A 9,044-nucleotide genomic window follows, 5' to 3' on the forward strand; every position below is an offset into this window, starting at 1 on the left:
TCAAGATATCAAAGATTTATTTTTTCTTATTTTTAAAATATTACTTTATTTTGTATATATTCAGAGATTAATAATTGATATTATGTAATTTTGATTTATCTTTTTGCATGGAAAAATTTTTTATTTTAAATTAAATATTATTGAAAAATATAATTTAAAAATAATAATAAAAGTTAAAATTAAAAAAAATATTAGAAAAAAAGGCAAAAATTATGCATTAATCATATATATGTGATTGAGATTTGTAATATATTGAATTAAATAAATATATATATTAAATTTAGTTAATCTCTTATCTATAAAAGTAAAGAATATTCTTATAATTATTATGAAATATTTTAATATTACATTTTACATTAAAATTATTATAATTTAGAATATTTCTTAATAAAAAAATTATACAAATATTGAGTAATTGAACAAGTGAAATTGTATAAATTCAAAATTATAATTTTAATCTAAATATTTTTAATGATAGTACAAATTCTTACAAAATTATCATAGTTGCTGATCAAAAAAAAATACACTAAAAAATATTCTAAATATTCTAAAAAATATACTATAATTATTCAATTTGTAAAATATACACACTTTATTATATATCTTGAAAATTACAAAATAATATTTATTTTCCATTTTTATATAAAAAAATGTTCAATTATGACTAATTATATGCAATCATTGAGTTGTCAATCAATTACATTAATATTTAAAAGAATTTAATTAAATAATTGAAATCAGTACATTAGATGTAAATATACTTTCTACATTTCTAAAATTTACTCTATGAATCCGTGCGCGAAGTTTATGTAATCCAACATACTTTTTAGGAAAATCTAATTATGAAAAAAGAAAAGAAATATAATGAAACAGAATTTCCAAATCGGATGAAATTAACGATGAGGTAAAAAAAGAGGAACTTTAAAAATAGTCGCGCAATGGCGAAAAGCAATGATCACAGTTGCCTGACGATGGTTCGTTGAAATATTTTTCGAATGTTGTTAGTTTGTGCTACACCGATTTATCGTTTCACAATAAAATTCATTGCGAAATGTCCGTCTTTCTCGGGAGAGAATTCAGATATACGAATTGCGGCGTTTCACCTGACACATGCGCCATTAAAAAAGTGCCAGAGAAAGGATCAATCTCATAAAAGTGTATTTACTGACCGATCCGCATCATAGTAGTATGAAATTCTTGTACATAGAGAATTGTTTAATTTTTATGCGATTATGAATAAAAAAATGTGAAACACAAAAAACAATTATATAATAGAATGGAAATATAATAATTTTTATATAAAAAATAATATAAATATAATTTTTATTTTTCATGATTATTTTTTTATTTTTTAGAATAATTCTTGGAATATTTATTTTTTTTAAGAAATTTATATTTTGTATTACAAAGTCTAATTCAATTCAATAATTTTATAATTTTTTATAATTCTATTAAATTTAAAAAAAATTCAAAATTTTATTTATATATATTGTTTTTTCTCTTAACATATTGCTCTTTTTTTAAAAAATAAACTTTATAATAAAATGTATACAAACAATAAAATAATGCTCAATCGATTTTATAGAAAAAATAATTGATCATTTTATTTTTTAACATCATCATTTTAAATTTTGAGACAATAATAATAATAATTTAATTAAATTCTTTTAAATATTAATGTAATTTTTTTAATATTTAAAAATTTACAAATGTAATTAAGAATATATGTATATGATAAAATTGATTTTTATAATAAAAATGAGTTTTAAAGAATGACAATAAAATTTTTTATCTCATTCATTTTTGCTAATAGAGTAAAAGTATCGTTGCTGACTGATTCTCACAAGACTGCAATTTTTTCATCTTTGTATAAAAACTATTTTATAAAAGTTTAATTACAATGTTTCAGATAATAGAATAAAAAATAAATAAAACAATCTAATCAATCTAATCAAAAAACAATATTTGTTCTATATTATTCTTAAAAATAAAAAAATAATACATATTTTAAAAAAATTATAATAATAAATATTTTTTTTACTAATTAAAATAAATTTTAAAAAAAGAGAATTCTTAAAAATTATAATATTATTTGTGTTTATATAATATTATTTTTTTCTCTATGATTACAAAGATATCATTAATTTGTTTTTGTAATTTTAGATGATACGTAAACATGATAAAAAATGTTTTATCATCTTATACCATCTTATCCATCAATAAGAAAGATAATTTTAATATTAACAAACAGATGAAAAACAAGTAAAAAAATGAATAACAAGGACAAAATAATAAGAATATATAATAAGCATGAAAATTGAGTCATTATAAAGATAAAGTCTTCTCGCCTTTAATTATAATGAAAATAGATTTAAAATTTATTAACGAAACAGAAATTTATGAATAAAAATATGTATTTTGAAATAAACATAATTATAAATAATAATATAAATATAATTATCACGTTAAATAAATAATAAAATTTTTAACTAATATTAATTGTATATAAATTCTAAATAAATATTAAATTTTAATTATATTTATATTTGAAATTAATTGTGTTAGAGTGAAATCATAATAAACGTTTTATCAAAAATTACCGTGATGTAGCTCGTTCATTCCATCTTAAATGTAAATATTCAAAGAGAATGAAAGTGAATGATGGAAGAAACCAGCTTGCTGTGTCATGTAGCAGTGATACTTTTACTTTCTCTGTTCTGCACAAAACGCAAAACATCGTCCACGAGATTGGTAAAAGCCGAAAGGAGTCCGCTTTCTCTCTCGTCCTATCTTGAGATATCGAGACGTAGCCATCTCTCTCAAAATCCATTTGATGAGTGACTTATATCCTTGTGATAAACAATTTTGATCGATCTTAATTCGCAATATTTAATATCTAGTTGTTCATCCAGTCAAACAAGTTTTTTTAGATATTGATTATCTCTTAAAATTATTGATTCCTATTAGCAATGGTTCAAGTTGAACATCACAAAAGAATTTAAACATTGATTATTATTAGATTGCTAAGAAATATGAAATAATTAATTTTACAAATATAATAAAATTATATATTTAGTAGTAAAATTTTATTAATTTTTATTTAACTATTAATTAATTAAAATAAATATATCTAAAAATAAAAACATTGTAAAAAAAAATGCAAATATTTCAAAAAAGCAATTGTAAATGATAAGTATTATTATTTATATTTCATATAAAATTAATATTATATTATGTATATTAAGTATGTAAATGTTTACATACTTGTAAACTTGTATACATGTAAATGTTTGATTGAAGATTTTTATTTTTGAAAATATCAAAAAAGTTTATCATTGTCTTTTAAATTATACTTTTTTAATACAAGATTTTAAATTTGAACATAAATTTCTACCTTAAAATTTTTGAAAAACTTGTGTCATCGTCAACCGCGTGTCGTTCTCCTTTTTATTAAGAGAATATAATTGGACAATATATACGATATACGAAGATTTTTTTTTTTTTAAATTTAAAGTACATATTTTATATTTATTATCATTTTATATTATTATCACTTTATGCTGCCATATTTTCAAAAAAAAACATTTTTCAATCGTATTACATAACTTTAAAATCTCTTACTTCATTTAAATTCAAGTAACTTGATTAATCTAAACTATGGAAATTAATATATTCTTAAATTATTATATTTTCAGAAATTAAGCAAAATATATATAATATATATATATATATATATATGAGAAATTTACAAAATAGACTTGCTGTTCTGAGTATTTTAAAAAAGTTTTCTTGTTTCTTTAAACTACATGACTTACAAAATTAACTATATATATATTTGTTATTTTATTCATTTCATTCCGAGATCAAATTAGTATTAGAATGTTTCTTGTCATTTCCATTTTATTTCTTTTTCCTCGGTATCTAAAAGGAAAAAATTTACTTATAGTAAAAGAATTTTTTGAAATATAAAACTGATGAAATTTTTTCAGTTTTTGGACTTAAGAGTTATATTCATTATCCTAATTATTATTCTTGATTATTGATTAAAATTATGTTACATTTATATCGATGAAATATTTCGACTCCAAATTGTTATAATGTTCTTATTACCTTAACTTTATTCAACTATATTATATAGCAATATTTACAAATGTTTATTATTAAAATAGAATATAGAAAAAAATAATTTTTCATCAAATTTGTCATATTTTCAAATAAAATATTTTAACAATTAATTATATTATGCCAATTAACAATTACCTTCAAAATTGTAAACAATCCAGAATTTTATTATATTTATTATAAATATATAATAAAAATATAAAATATTTATTATAAGATCCAGAATTTTTTCAATTTCAATTTATATTATTTCAATTTTGTTTATAGTTTCAACAATTAAATGTGATCAACATAAATTACTCCATTTCATTGTATTATCTTTTATATATATCTATGAACGTTTCCTTAATTTGAAATATAAATTTTTAATAATAATAAATAAATAATTATTATGTAAATGTCTAATCAAAAATTAATTTTAGTTGTATGTTTATAAATTAATCAAAAGAACAATATATACCTATTATACACGTATGTTTGATACATTTACTTACAGATATATTATTATGTATAATATATTCTCCAATATATTCATTTTTTTCAAAATATCTCTTCTTTATTAATTTTATTTACACTATTATACATTTCTGCTTAAATAATATTTAATTAGAATTAGGTTAATACTGATTCATTTTCTTTATTCTAAAGAGATTTTCATCCATAAATTAGATTGAAAATATAGATCGAAAATTTCATCAATCAATGCCATCTAGCGGATTGACACTGGAAGCTTCGACTTGTTAAGCGGAACACAGAACATACAAGGAGGTATTCGTCACGATGACGTCACAATAAAGGAAAGCAATATTATAAGAGAAGGATAGAGAAAACGTGCCACTAACTTTGATTATACTGTTCCTAATATTTTCTAATACGTTGAAAATTAATTAATTATAAATTTTCTATTAGAAATTTCTACACTTTTAGATTCATATCTTGAAGTTCAAATTTTCTACAAGTTTTTTGTATAAATTTAAACGATAAATTTTTTCGATTAATTATTTATTAATTATTATCATAGAGAATGTATCAGTTACCGACAGTTCGTAATCAAATAATTCGAATAATTAATTTATTCATTAAAATTAAAAAAAAAATTATAAACAAAAGTTATATATTAAAATAAAAGAGGAAATAATTTTTTAAATGTATACATTTATATTCAGAAATAAATCACATATTAATGAAAATGTAACGAAAAACGTATTATGTGTATTATTCCTATGTGATATATTAATCACCTTGAAGTTGATTTTATCGTATAAATTTAATAAAAAGTTTGTATAAATTTTAACGGGAAATTTTTTAATTAATTATTTATTACTTAATATTAATTATTATTACATTAATTACATCGATAAATTATAATGCGTTTTTATATTATATTTTCATTAATATGTGATTTATTTCTGAATATAAATGTATGCATTTAAAAAATTATTTCCCCTTTTATTTTAATATATAACTTTTGTTTATAATTTTTTTGTAATTTTAACAAATAAATTGATTATTCGAATTATTTGATTACGAACTGTCGGTAACTGATACTCTCTATGATAATAATTAATTAATTATGAAAATATTAATCGAAAAGAATTTATCGTTTAAATTTATACAAGAAACTTGTAGAAAACTTGAACTTCAAGATTTGAATCTAAAAGTGTATAAATTTCTAGTAGAAAATTTGTAATTAATTAATTTTCAACGTATTAGAAAATATTAGGAACGATATAACCAAAGTTAGCGGCACATTTTCTCTATCCTTCTCTTATAATATTTTTCCTTTCCTTTATCGTGACGTCATCATGACGAATACCTCCTTGTATGTTCTGTATTCCGCTTAACAAGTCGAAGCTTCCAGTGTCAATCCGCTAGATGGCATTGATTGATGAAATTTTCGATCTATATTTTCGATCTAATTTATGAGTGAAAATTTCTTTAGAATAAACAAAATAAATCAGTACCAACTTAATTCTAATTAAATATTATTTAAACGTTAATATGTGATAGTGTAAATAGAATTAATAAAGAAAAGATATTTTGAGAGAAATAAATATATTCGAAAAATATATTATATATATAGAATATTTGTAAGTAAATATATCAAACGTACATGTAAGTAGGCATATTGTTTTTTTGGTTAGTTTATGAATATACAACTTAAATTAGTTTACAATTACAGTTTTCGATTACAAATAAATCGTACACATTTAAATAGACATTATTCATTTGATATTATTATTTATTAATTTATAAGAAATGTAAATTTTTTTTAATTTAACAGATATTTTTAATTTTACAAATATAAAAAAATACATAATAAGATATGTTATAATATACCATTTTTAGAAAATTAATTTAAATATTTTTTTCATATATAATTCGATATATAATCTAATCTTATAATAATAAATTAAGAAAAAGTAAGTGTATAAAAATTTCAATGATTTTCTTATTACAATACAAATTGTATATAATATTGAATGAGGATTTCTAAAAAGTAATTAAAATAATTTACGATTATTTAAATAAATCCTTTAATAATTTCTTTTATTTATTGAATCTGAATTTCTGAATATATTATAAATTCATTATCTAATATAAACAAATATTTACATTATATGGAATTATTCTGCTACATTAACATTTAATCTTATTTTAATTAACAGCAAAAAAAATGAAGAAAAACGTTTTAATGATTATAGCGATTATATCATCGATCTGAAGTACAACATGCGTTTCTTCGTCTTTCATTCAATATCTTTTTTTTTTTCCTTTACAACGATTGAAATCACAAAAAATAATATTTCCCGAAGTAAAAGAAGCATCACGTAACATGAATCAAAGCAGAGCAGTACTATTGACCTTGTGTTATTCTCTATATTTCATTTCATATTTATTACGTAATAAAAATGTTTAAAACATTAACATTATGCTTATTGAAAAGTTGGTATAAAAATCTTTTTTTTTTTCATTAAATTTGATTTTATACATGTATAATCGTAATAATTGGATAGATAAATAGATGGATGAATAAGTGATTGATATACGAAAAGAAATTTATTATTATTATTTATTTCTAAGTTGGATAAATTTCTAATATAAAATGATCTTTTATTTTCATTACAAAAGTACAAGAATAAAAATTGATTATTAAAAAACTTTTAACTAATATTATATGTTATATACAAGATTTATTTTATTTAATATATTTGCGAGATACTTTTAAAGAATCAATTTTAGAAGTCAAAAAATTGATATATAAAAATATCAATTAAGGTTTATTTATTAAATTATAAATAATTGTTTAAAATTTGCGTTAAACAAAATGAGATAAAAAAAGAAAAGAGAATAATACCATCTTCATTGATGCATTCAATTTTTGTTTCGTTTTATCTAAAGCGAATTTAATTTAATTGAAATTTTTGTATAGCAACTTTTTATATTTATTTTAATTATCTCTAAAAATCAATTCTACAAAAATATTTCATGAATATTTTAACATTCTGTACAGTTTTTTATGCACTTAATTTTAATAAATATATAAAAAATAATGGATTTTAAAGATAATAAAAGAAAATTTTATATTTAAATAAAATAAAATTGAATAATAATTCTGTAAAAATCACTATAAATATTTTTTTAAAAATTAAAAATTTTTTTAAAAATTACACATAAAAGTCATTACAAATAATTATTTTTATTATAATATAATTTGTTTTTGAAGAATATTTTCTTAATTGTTTTATTATATTAAATGATCATTTATAATCGTTTTAGAATTTTATCCAGAACAATTACAATATATGTTTTTTCATTTAGAATATATATAAATGAAGAATATTAATGAAGAATATAAATGATATATATGAATTAATTTTCTTATTGATATTTCTGTTAATTCAACAAATCACAAAAACATTCTTGACGATATAGATAAAAAAAATCTGTAAGATCATTGTAGATAATTGGTATTATAATGGTATTATAATAGTATTATAATGGTAATATAATATAATAATATATAATATATATTCTAAAAAAAAATATATCGATTTTTACTATTGAAGTAACTTAATTATCCAAGAATTAATTTCAAGGTCTATATTCGCAAGACGAAGTTTTCAGAAGACGAAGACAATTCATGGAATGCAGAGGTCATTGTACGCTACGTCCGTTTATCTGTACCATAGCCATAGCTTGTATACTACACCATAGTTTGAATACTACATCATAACTTGTATGCTATACGAATACAAGAAAAGCGGAAGCACGAAAGAGTATGAATTCTTCCATCAAGAACTAAGCAATAGTCAATCATCATGACTCGTTACAGTTACAAATTGCAACAATCTTATTCTAAGCATTCCACGGACTATTCATGTGTCTACTATACTTCACTTCTATGTTCGTTTCTTCAACCAGCCACTATAAGACCGTGTGCAACATCTGTTTCTAAAATAAGAATTAACAAGAAGCTGAACAACCAATCAAAAGTCCCAAGAATTAGCGCGTAACTAGCATTTCGTTCTCAACCATGTAAAATGTGATTAATAGAGAGAACAAAAGAGGAAGAAAAAGAACCATAATAAACGATTTAAAAAAAAAGACAAAGAAAATTAAAACATATATGAATACATATGCAAATTACATCGTTGGACGATTAATAACACGTTTCTTATATGTATAAGATATATATATATACATATGTCTTATCTCGGGAGGAAAGGAAAGGAAAATAAATACAGTTACGTAGCGGCACTATGATCCGCAAATATATATATACATATATATATATATATAATATATAATATATAATATATATGTGTGTGTGTGTGTGTATATATATAATATATACACCACGTGTTCAAATTTTAAACAAATCACAGTTCCAACATTGATATATGATATACTTGCTTGTT

The 9,044-nt window shown here is 19.9% G+C and overlaps 1 long non-coding RNA gene across 1 annotated transcript; it reads right to left on the reverse strand.

The window, feature by feature from the left end:
• Window positions 1–3,507: 3,507 nt before the first annotated feature.
• On the reverse strand, window positions 3,508–4,663 carry LOC122710483. The gene is made up of 2 exons (XR_006345937.1): window positions 4,617–4,663; window positions 3,508–3,921 (listed from the first exon to the last, which is right to left on the reverse strand). It is a non-coding gene; the product is annotated as an uncharacterized LOC122710483 (long non-coding RNA).
• Window positions 4,664–9,044: the final 4,381 nt, after the last annotated feature.

This window comes from Apis laboriosa, unplaced genomic scaffold (assembly GCF_014066325.1).
Source record: "Apis laboriosa isolate Shangri-la unplaced genomic scaffold, ASM1406632v1 scaffold14687_cov151, whole genome shotgun sequence".
Taxonomy (NCBI): Eukaryota; Metazoa; Arthropoda; class Insecta; order Hymenoptera; family Apidae; genus Apis; species Apis laboriosa.